Genomic DNA, 12,545 nt, shown 5'->3' on the forward strand with positions numbered 1-12,545 from the left:
AATGTTTTGTCCTGGGGCACAGTGGTTAAGTTCCCACATTCCACTTCAGCAGCCCGGGGTTCCTTGGTTTGAATCTTGGGTGTGGACCTATATACTGCTTGTCGAGCCATGCTGTTGCAGGCATCCCACATGAAGTAGAGGAAGATGGGCACGGATGTTAGTTCAGGGCCAGTCCTCCTCTGTGAAAAGAGAAGGATCTGTGGCAGGTGTTAGCCCAGGGCTAATCTTCCTCAAAATTAAAATTAAAAAATAAATAAATAAATAAAGTTTTGTTCTATGGGCTAGAAGACACACCTTACACACACCCGTGCGACTGACTCCAGGCCCAGCCTTTAACCACAGTGCAGATATTTGTACCTGCTCCCAGGAGAGCTCAGTCCTCACTGAGCACTTAGTGCGGATCACCACTAATGTTTGTTTTACAAATTTACATTAATTTTTGGCCACCTGTAATTGCTCCAAATTTCTTTTAGCCCAGCCACACAAGAAAAATGACTCTTCAGGCTGCACTTAATGTTTTTGCTGCGGGAACAACACTCTTCTCCATGCAGACCTCCAGACCTTTACTTGGCTGCTCAGTGCTGCTTTCTTTGCCCCTTTTTATGTATACTATGGCTGGCTCACTCTCTACACCTCTAGAGTCTTTTCACTTAGGTTGAAGTTTGAAAATTCAGTGTCTTAGTTTTGCTAAAACAGATCTGTGTTTATGTTTCCCACTCTCATTGCTCTGGCATGATTTTCAAGAAGAGAGTGATAATGCCGCCTTTTTTGTTGTTGTTGAGGAAGATTCATTCTGACCTAACATCTGCGCCAATCTTCCTCTGTTTTGAACGTGGGTTGCCGCCACGGCATGACTGCTGATGAGTGGTGTGTGTCCATGTGCAGGAATCGAACCTGGGAACCTGGGCAGCCAAATCAGAGCACTCTGAACTTTACCACTACCTCGTGGGGGAGTCCCCCAACTTTATGTTGTAGTAGTAAAAGTCAAAACCCTGGCTATTTCCTGTTCCTTTCAACAATTGTGCCAATTCCCAAGAACTGAGCAAGTGCTTAAAAAAATGACAAAACTATGGGGGTTAAAACCTATTGGGAATTATATATACCTTGCCATTCCCCCAAAATAATGGCTGGCATCTCTACAATGTAGTCTGGAATTCACAAATTAATTTAAGACAATGCATAAAATCTAACTATAAAAGATGCTATCTTAATAGATAATTTGATTGAAAGGATATTAGGGTTAAATACGAAAGCTCTGGAGGGCTGAGATTTATTGAGGAAACTTTAAAAAAATCCTATGATTTTAATGTTCAGTAAGTTTGATCCATTTTAACAATATTTTCCTTCTGTAGAAAGAATCCCAGATCTACATTGACCCTCAAAAACTGCTCAGTGTCTAATTTTAGCCATGTATTAGGTGTAGGGGAGGAATACGAATTATTGTGAGCACTCTGAGGGGAAATGTTTTTCTGAACATTCAACTCATGAGAAGAAATCACAGAAAAAGAAGAAATGTAATGATATACATATTTCAATTTATAATATAAAATTTGATGTATGTTATATTTTATGAACATGACGTGCTTCTCTATTAGATTTTCAGTTTTTAACCATTATGTGATTATATCTTTTTGCCCTCATTTCCAATCATCCTGCAACTCATCCTGTGTAATAATATATACGGCATCATCTTAAAATAAAGGATCCATATTCATGGCTAATCTAGATATATTTACAATACACTGATATGGTGTAATATGAAAATGGAGCATTGTATATTTTCTCATGGGGATTTACCAAAGCCATATTTTGTCAGAAAGACGTTTTTTAAAACTTTAATTATATTGAACATTTTGGAAGAAAGTATAGTAGAATTTATTTCTATGTTATGTTCTAAAATCCTCCTCTGAAGCAAAAATAATATATTCAAAATGAAGGAACTCATGAGTATTACTGTATGATTTTAAAAAGTAACACATGGATACATGCATAATGTATGCATTTATGCAAAATTTTCTATATCAAGTAATTGAATATGATTATGTTAAATAAATATATTATTCAATATTCTCCATACATATTGCTAAGTTTAAGAAAACCTCAAAAAGTATAAATATGTGTTCATATTATACGTAGTATTTATTTCATGTATTGACAAATAAATATGTGAAATATTTATATAAATGTGTCAAATAGTATTTTCTACATGGATTTATATTAAGTAAAAAATAGTTTCCCATAGTTTTTACTTCTGAATATGATCACGTATAAAGTCTTCGCTAAAATTTCACAAGCAGTGCTTTGTAATATTCATGCCAAGTTGTATCTTTCTTACTCCTCTGCTGTTACTAGTTCTTGAAGGGTACAAAACAATATGCACCAAGAGTGTAAAAATGTGAGTGTTGCCAGTAATCCTTCTAGTAGGCAGTTTATAGGAGACAGAAAATAAAAGCATTCATCAGCTGTATTGTTTTGGCAATGTTCCCACATTTTTAGTGGCATACAATATTTGTTCGTATGAATCGTGGCGAATTCCACTCCCTGGATGTTTGCAATTGCACTTTTCATGTGAGTTACTGAGCTGTTAGAGCTTGCACAGAATTAAATGTCAAACGAAATCAGCCCAAGTGTTTTATAGCATGAAATAAACCTAAGCAGGGCTCAGGGAATTCTTGATATAGTAATCCAGTTTCAATGAGTGAATCCAGGGTAAAATTTAAATGCACACTTCTATTCTATAAGAAAACACTGGGCTTAATAACATCAGATTAAAGAATATTTCCTTGTTATTATTTATTGAGTACTCCTTGGATCTCAAAGTAGATATGTGTCTACTTGACTTACAAAAATAATGTGTTATTTTTAAATATTCTTCATATATTTGCAATAAATCAAATTTAATTATGTAATTCAAATTAATTTTGTTTTTGTATTTTAAGCATTTCATGCTTCTGAATCAATTTTTGTTATTTTATTTATCATTTAACTCAAAACTAGAAAGTATTTCATAGGTGGAATATATGTAAAATTTTTATTAAAATATTAAAATAAAATATTCCCCAATCCATGTATAATTATTTAAATTTAATGAATTTATTTACATGCCTTTTCTTTGGAAAAAGATGAGGCTTGTTCAATGAAGTGTTTACGATATTAGTTTTTTTACTCAACTACCTCAGTTTGAAGATTGTTCCATAGACAGACTGAGAGATACATACTGTTGGAAACAACTAATACAAGATAATATATTTTTGACATACTTGGAGGAAAACAATCATGTAAAAAATTGTATTGCTTATCTATCACTGTTTAACAAATTTTCCCCAAATTTAACGGGTTAGGACAACATACATTTATTTTATTCTGTTTCTATGACTCAGAAATTTCAGGATGACTAAACTGATTTCTTCATCTCAAGGTCTCTCACAAGGCTGCAGTGTCTGCTGGGTTTCACCTGGGGACCATTCACTTCCAAGTTCACTCCTGTGGTTGTTGGAAGAACTCAGTTCTTCATGGGCTCTTGCACTGAGGAGCTGTGTTTATTATTTTTTTTAAGGATGCTTTTTTTGGTGAGGAAGACTGGCCCTGAGCTATCACCTATTGCCAATCATCCTCTTTTTTTTTCTCTCCCCAAAGCCCCAGTATATAGTTGTATATCACAGCTGTAAATTCTTCCAGTTCTTCGATGTGGGATGTCACCATAGCATGGCTTGATGAGCAGTGAGTAGGTCCAGGCCCAGGATCCCAACCAGTGGAACCCTGGGCCTCTGAAGTGGAGCAGCACCATAGCCGCTCAGTCGGCTGGAGGAGCTCTGGAACAGAGACTCTCAGTTCCTCATGGCTGTTGGCCTGAAGCTGCCTTCATTTACCTGCCACCTGTGCCTCTCCATGGGGCAGCTCACCACATGGCTGCTGGCTTCATCAGAATGAACAAGTAGGAACCAGAAATGGCATCATCAAGATGGAAATCACAATCTTTTGTAATCCAGCCTTATCCCGTTACTTTTTGTCTTATTCTTCTTGTTAGAAGTAAATCATTAGACTGAGCCAACACACAAAAGGAGGGGATCATACGAGAGCATAAGATTTTAAAATTCATATAAAATAGATTGTGGAAAAATGCACTTTAACTTTTGTCTTCTATAATTAAAAAACATATGCCCAAATAAATGTGACATAAGCAGAACCAGTAGCAATACTGGAAATGTTACATAAATTTTCAAATCTAGGTTAAAATAAACAGGGAAAACACAATTTTCATAGTAAAATTAAGTATGTCAAGGAAACAGAGTGGTAGCGTTGAAACAAATAAAAACTATTTCGGCACATAAACCATACCAAAGAGAAGTAATAATAATTTAAATAATCTAACCTTGCTTTTAGAAATAAAAAGGCATTCAGATTGAGTTAGGTCACAAAATAAATTTATACAGAATTTTTCAAAATAGCACAGAAAATTTAAAGGAAAATTAACTTATAAAGCTACTATAGGGAATGCAAAAGAGAAGATAGGTATCAAAACACAACCATCCTAATAAACCATTAGTTTATGTGACTAAATGAAGGGCACTTTTTATAAACATCTTTTAATTGACATTGAAGCTATTGTTAACTTAAGGGATCAAATATACAGCACATGAAAGAATCGCCTTGTTAAATAGACAGACGGAAACCGGCCCCTGTAATCTATCACTCACACACTAGGTGTCTGTAGGAAACGTTCACCGTTATATCTAAATTGGATGTATTATAATTAATTAATAAGATAACATATTTAAGTGCTTAACAGAGCACCTGATACAAAATTATAACTCATTAATTGAGAATTATAATAAAATTAAGCAATTCTATTACACAAAACAATAAGTGGTATATAAAAGATAAATGCTTAGAAATAATAGAAGAAATTAAAAGATACATTTATTGGGAAACTTTTAACAGTTTAAAAAAGGACAATAAGAAATGATTCGGAAAACATAAGGGCTACTTGATAGATAACATTATTTCACGAATGTGACCAAATTAGATTATATAGGTGGACATGAGGAATACAACAGCAATCTTCCTGTAGTGAGCACACTCTACCTTGGCTACCCACGACCCTCACTTCCTGGTATTCACCATCTGAATAATCCTCTCCCCTTGAGAGTGGACAGGATCTGTGACTTTCTTCTGGTCAACAGAATATGGGAAGGATGACATTGCTTAGAAGATGTAATTAAGATCCCAAATGAATTGATTTTATGTTAATCAAAATATCCTAGTTGAGTCTGACTTAATCGAAAAACGTTAGAAGAGGAACTGGACCCTCTGAGAAGAGAGTCTCCCTTGTTGGCTCTAAAGAATTCCACCACCATGTTCTGAGAGGGCCTGCAGAAAGGGCCATGAGACGTGGAACTGCTGGTGGCCTCTAGGAGCTGACAGCAGCGGCCAGTGAAAGCTAGCAAAAAACAGACCCCTCAGTTCCATGGTAGCAAGGAGATCAATTCCACCGACAGCTTGAGGGAGCTTGGAAGCAGATTTTTTTTCCCTTTCAAGCCTCTGATGATACCACAGCTCAACCTGTACCTGATTCCAGCCTTTTAAGACTCTGACTGAGGACCCCAGACTCCTGATCCCCAGAAATTTTGAGCTAATAAATGTGAGATAATAAATGTTTGCTGTTTTTCGCTGTTAAAATTGTGATAACTTGTTAGATAATACACTTTTAAAAATTAGGCAAATGAGCAACTGAATTCTCTATGACATATTAAACCTAGGAGAAATTTTTTTAAAAGATAAAAGTTTTAAATAAAGGAAGCAAAGCAGAAATTTTCTTAAAAATTTCTAAAATTATCCCATTAAGAATCAAAAGCAAACCCAATTTACTTCATTTAAAGGAAAGATAAAATTTCAAATATGTTAAGAACTTTTTCTGGGGCAGCCTTGAGGGCCTAATGGATAAAGTTTGGCGCTCTCAGCCCTTTGGCCACCCGGGTTCATTTCTGGGTCGTGGAGCCACACCACCCGCCTTTCAGTTGTCATGCTGTGGTGGCAGCACACATTGAAGAAATAGAAGAACTTACAACGAGGATGTACACCATGAACTGGGAGACTTTGGGGAGGGAAAACAATGAGGAAGATTGATTGTCCCTGCAAAAAATAAGAACTTTTTCTGTTTGATTTGCTCCCTTAGACCCAAATGCTAGCATAGTGCCTACCACGTACTAGAATCGTACTTCTCTATTACCTTTCAACAGCGTCGGTCAGATCATGAGACTTCACCAGATCAATGAAAAGAGAGCATAAGCGATATTTCTCTCTCAGAAGTTTTGAGGGCCAGCATATGTCTCACCAAATTCCCTTTTCCTTCTTTGGAGAATACGGGTGCATGTGTCAAAGTGGAAACTCTGCTGCTACCTAGTTATCTAAGATGAGCAGAGCTTGCATGACAGGAAGTATGACTAAGAATACAATATTGGCTATATGATGTCATGAAGGTTTAGGTTTATTTGTTACTGCAGCAGACTGATTTGTAAAAATGATGCTTGAAGTAGGTGCTACTGTGACAAAAGCAAAACGCAGAAACACAGCAATGGTTAAAGAGTCCGTTGATTTAAAGGGTTGGATGAAATTAATACTGAAGTCTAGAAGGAGAATGATAAATATTATACAGCGACAGAACAGTTGGTGCAACTGTCCTTGTGATCAGGTGGAATGTGCTAATGTTCTACTGAACTTTTATTTATAGAAGATGTTAGAAAACATAATCTCAGTATGGATAGATGAGTGACCAATGGTTTCAACAGAGTAAGTACTATTTTAAAAAAAGCGATGCCACCAAGATAAAATATATAGCAAATTTGAAGAAGAATGGAAAAAGAACAGAGAGAGGCTAGAAATGCAGAGACTTGCAGGGTTGGAAAACACAAATTGTTCTCAACTCTCGAAGAAGCAAAAACAAACTAAGGAGACCTACAGAGGCCAATGAAAATTTAGAATTGTGTGAATGATCAAATCAAAGAATTCCTTACTAAATTGTATGAACAAATTAAAGTGGTAATATTAAATCGCATCAATTAGACAAAAATAGCTCATGGAAAAGAGGCCAAAGGTACAACTCTCCTACCAAAGCCTAATAAACTCACATTAACCACATGAGATAAAGAGGGAGAAAGAGAGTGGGCAGGGTCTGGGGTCAGAAAGAAAAATAATAATAATAATAATTAATAGTAATAAACCAGATACGAGACATTATGCAGGAAATGAACTGTGTATTACGGTCTTATACTCACAGCTATGTAGCACATGGAGTTCACCGAATTCAAACAGATAAGAAGCTAATTGAGTTAAGGTTGTTTGTACTGTCATAAGCATCACTGCCCTGTACTAAATGACAATAAAAGACTCTAGTGCCTGCACACATCAACATGCACAAAGCGGGCTGAGAAAGCTGCTCAGCCCCTGGGCGTAGTTCTGGATACCAAATTCCAGAGTGGGCAGGGATCAGACTGTAAAGGAAGGGTCACACAGAAGGTGAGGCCACTGGTGGTGGAGAAAAATACACAAAGTTGCTTGAAAAGAGCTTTGTCATCCCCTGGTTAGGAGGCCTACTAACAAAAGCCAAATGGGATTTGAGCATCATTCCAAAGTTCTACCAGAATAACAGTTACAATGCAAAACAAAGACAAAACTGTAATTATAGATCATATATATTTTGATCTTTGCCTATCTGAAAAGATCTCTTCTACACTCTGCCCCATTTGCTCCAATGTGGAATCTAAATGTCACAATACTTTTCCATTAAAGACCTTGTGATTTTTTTCCCATGGTCTTCTAGAGCTCAATGTTCTGGAGGAGCTTTCTAACACTAACCTGATTCTCTTTCCTCTGTAACCATCTCCCTGAATTAGGTAACTCACAGGCTTCCTATTTATCCTTAGAATATGTGACTTTCACTGAGTAATATTTTGTTTTGTTTTCTTTTCAATACTGTCCATTATTCAGTGGCCTTTTTGGTATTAACGATTAACCATTTCTTTATTTCAGTTTTCACCATTAGTTTGATTTTTTTATACCTCCCTATCCACCCCATTTTGTGCTCCTGGAAGTATTATTCTACGGATTTGGATGTTCTAGATCCCGTGTGTCATGTCTTAGCCCTCAGTATTTTAATCTCTTCTTTGCGTGTTTGTTCTGCATTCCAGTGGAATATCTAATATTTATCTTCCAAATCACAGTCAGTATTCCATATTATCCACTCAGTTTCTCTGTTGACTTTTTCCCCATTATTTTTACCACCATACCTTTTGTTTCCCAAAATACTCTTTCTTGCCAAGCTTATTTATTGATTCCTTCCTGAAAAAAGTGCTTAAAGTTGTTTTTATTGCAAAGTCCTATCTGTTTTCTGCATTCAGCTTTTTTATCAACAGCTGGTTGTCCTAACGAATCCACTCATTTTACATCTATTTTGAAAATTTTCTGTTTCTCCTCGTATGTCTGATTATTATTTTTTCAAATCTGTCATTTTTAGGAAAAGAATGTCTAGATTGACATAGAATGATGGATTGTTCAGCATCCTTCATGAATCATCTCATTGCTCAGTATTCTGAGGAATACATTTTCTATTTCAGTTGGTCCCTCTGTATGCTGAAAAAAAATCGAGAAGAAATCTTATTTCTATCTCCCTAAATCCTTTCACAGGAAAATAAATAGAACATGCTTAATATAAGGCAATTAATAACTATTACTAAACCCATTAATTACTGGTGACAAAGTGAGCAAATCTGTTGCAGTAAACATCTAGTGTGCTGATGTCACCCTCTTGTCCCTAAGGCAGGATCCTCTCATTTTCTTGGCATTTTTCTCTGGGACAATTGGAGCTATCAATTAGAAGGTTATCAGTTAGAAGGTTAATTCCACATCCTGGACCATACATTCTGACATTATTTTGTGTTTCTGTCAAATGTGTTTGCTCCAAGAGAACAAAAATGGCACACTAATTCTAAAGGATATCATCAAAATGAACAGAATGTTCAATAAGGCAATCCCACCCCTATTGGTCTGTGTCCCAATACTTATCTTCCAAAGCAAGTGCTTTCTTCTCATATGACTGATCAACCTTAGCGTCTCTTCAGTTATGCAGGCCTAAATTATTATCAGGCTGCCTTCTATGACTTAGTGAAAAAGAAGTTAATAAATGTTACTGGGGTTATACGATGTGTAAAGCTTTTACATGTCCTTTTTAAAAGCTCATTAACTTTTCAAAAAACTAAAATGAATAAATAGATGTTCTTCCTATTTCATCATCCACCCAAGCACAAATTTGTGACAAAGATCACTTCCACATCCCTCCTGGTAATCCAATCCCACATTAATGAATTGTCAGGGGCTTTGTCTAGTGGAATTTTTATGTGTGTGTTGGTTGAGTGAGGTGTTTGACATGAGAGTTTGGGTCTGTTTAGAAGTCTTCCAATAGATGGTAAACTTCTTCAATCAGGAGATTGCCTATGAATTCCCTTAAATGGCATGATCCCTTTTAAGTTGCTTTTCACACCAAATGAAGCCTGAGTGCATAGCCTGTGGTTAACTATTCAGTGTGTTGGTCCCTGGAGGAAACCTTAAAAGTCCTGTACTTCATCTCCTCGTCTGTTCCCCAGGCAGCGCCATCTTCCAGACTCTGAGGTGTTAGGGTTGTTTGAGTCCGCTTAGAGTCGTAGTTCTTGGGATTCAATAAGAAAGGAAATACCACATCATTCAGGATGTTTTCCAAATATGTTAAATCATTTTTGTCTTCCAAGTTTTATTAATGGCACCCAAATGCTTGCTGTGGTAAATCCCTTCTTCTCTTTGTCTCTGCTGCCAACCTTGACAGATTTCAGTGCCATATCCCTCAGTTCATTTTTAATAGTCCCTGGCAACTCCGATTGTACAAGTCAACTTGTGTGGGAATGACTAGCTCAGAATCTGAATCCCTTCACTTTCTACCTTATTACCCAGCTTGCCTTGTTTCCAGTCCCTTCTGTTCTGAGCTTTGATTGTTTTCAGGGCTCAGTTTAGAAAATCTGCTCACTTATTCCTCCAGGTTTTCCCCTTTTGCCTGCTTTGAATCAAAGGCTATTCTGCACTGATCAGCTTTGCCCTCCATCTGTTCCCGTCTGCTTCATATCTCCCAGAAATTCCTCAAAATTCCGCTGTATTGAGACAACCTCTCTTATGTCCCAGGGATGCTAAAATTTTTTAAAAATTATTTCCAAGTACCTTTTTGAGAAGAGGAAGAAAACATACGTGCTAAATAGTCTATTTTTAACAAAGATAATTGAATTTACCCATGAAGTCCCCTTGCCTGTCTGGATTTTCATTTATCTTCTGTTCTACTTTGTCTTCATGTTTGCTCCATAGTTTTTACATAAGACGGTGATGAGAAATCTCAAATACTCATGTTCGTAATTTTCCCTGATAAAAACGTCTTCACGATTCCCAAATATTCAAAGGTATTCCATTGGAAAACATGAAAATTTTCAATTGACTTTGGTCCCTCTGTACTTTTAATTTGATTCTATCTAGAAATAAGATAAGCTTTTCTTAATCAATATTCCTGTTTACAGATTATGCTTTATGAGGTAGATTTCCACTTGATTAAATTCTTACGCTAATCTGCTTCACGTTAATATAAGGAAGTAAATTTAGAAGCCAATAAAGTGTTTCTCATGATGACTACTTGTGTATATTTAGATTATTTGAAAGATTTCTAGGTTTTCTATCAAGTCATTTCAGAAGCCTATCTTTGTGTGTGTGTGTGTACATGTGTGTGTCTGCCTGTGCACGTGAAAACAGCTGTTCTGCTAATCAGGGAAGCAAAGGCTGCAGAAGTGGATTCAGTGATGAGACATCCCTTTGCATCGGACCAAATCTAATCCAGAGTATAACTTATCTAAGCTATCAACTCTTCAAAAGACTGTGACTTCTGAGCACTCCCAGCTTTGTATGTGATTCCTGTAGACAATACAACTGATTATAAGTTAGAACTTACAACAAAGACTATGTCATCATATGCCTTCTTTTCACTGTTAACAGTGTCTTCATTAATTATTGGTTACATCTTTATCATTCTATTGCATCTGTCATTGCTGTCATTTTGATGCCCTAGAATAAACTTTAATTTTTGCATTTGATTTCATGGAGATGACAAACATCGATATATTGCCAAATTTCCTTTACATGACTTATGCACAATATTTCAAAATAGCTTTAGTACCTGCAGTGAAATTTACCAAAGTTATCTTTCTTCTCTTCTTTTTTTTTTTTAATATTTTCATTGGGCTTCTTATCCCCTTATGTTGAAACATAAGAAGATAACTTGTCTGAAAGCATTGTTTCTTGTTTTTCTATTTACTTTAGTAGAAGATTATTCCACTATGAGTTCTGATATAATGTTACCACTGAATTCAAGTAGCACAATTTCTGTTAAGGTGACAGTATATTGTACTTCACTGTAAATGCTTAAAAAGATTTATATTTTCTAGGCCAAAACCAAATTTTGTTTTAATTTTAAAATAATTGTTAATTTGCAAAGTAGTCAATAATAAATATCATATTTTTCACCCAGATTTGACTTTCGCTTGAAGTGTTCTTGGATTGTTATTTCAGGTTAGTAGATTTGGCTAAATTCCCTAAGGCTTTGTCAGCTGCAAGTGTTTTAATGAGTGTTAAGAGACAATTGTTGGAAGACAGATTGAAACATCATTCAATCAATCAAGAACATTATTCAATATGTATTTATTTTACTAAGTTATTACTTAACTTTCAAGAAATTATTATATCTTCTCACATAGTGGTTTTAACATGTAATAGACGAGTTACTTGGAATTGAAAAATACGATATATTGATGATTTGCTTTTGGCCAAACCCAAGCCATGTTACAAGTGAGAAACTTTCCTGTTAAACAGAAATTCCTTTTCGGTACCACTCAAATATGTTATTTGAAATGTTCTATTTAGCTATCTACTCATCAGTGGCTAAGAGCAAGAACTGTGTTTTCAGAATATGGGTCCTGTCAATTCATTTTGTAATCTGTGAACTTGGGGAAATTACTTAAACCTTCTTGTTATCAGCAGCATAAGACAGGAATCATAAATTTACCTTTTTAAATGGATGGGGTAAATAGACAATTTAGGTACAACTCTTAGAGTGGTACCAGGCATAATCATACGTGCTGAATAAGTGTTACCTTCTATTGTTCTATCTGCCTATATAACTATCCTTCTGGGTTCTTGTCTAGCTACATTGATTTTGTAAAATCTTTTATAAGTTATGTTGTGATATCAAACAAGCTAGTTGCTTAAAATACATAATATCCACTCATTTCTCATTTACGTAATGTCCACTGTGGTTAGGGCAACCCGCTATAGATGCTATCCCCTATGTGGGCATATTATTTTAGGTTGCTTTGATCTGGGGCACCACTGTATGAATCCATGTAATGAACTCATAAGATCACAGTGGCATGGCAAGATATCTTAACTGCTTTCATCTAGAAATGGCATTCATACTTCAGATCACAGTT

At 35.8% G+C, this 12,545-nt stretch overlaps 1 protein-coding gene across 2 annotated transcripts in view; it reads right to left on the reverse strand.

The window, feature by feature from the left end:
• LOC139045286 (protein phosphatase 1L-like) overlaps nt 1-12,545 on the reverse strand; it is a 359,044-nt gene that overhangs the window by 194,668 nt on the left and 151,831 nt on the right. The window lies entirely within an intron of this gene.

The sequence above is a fragment of the Equus asinus genome, chromosome 5 (assembly GCF_041296235.1).
Source record: "Equus asinus isolate D_3611 breed Donkey chromosome 5, EquAss-T2T_v2, whole genome shotgun sequence".
NCBI classification, from domain to species: domain Eukaryota; kingdom Metazoa; phylum Chordata; class Mammalia; order Perissodactyla; family Equidae; genus Equus; species Equus asinus.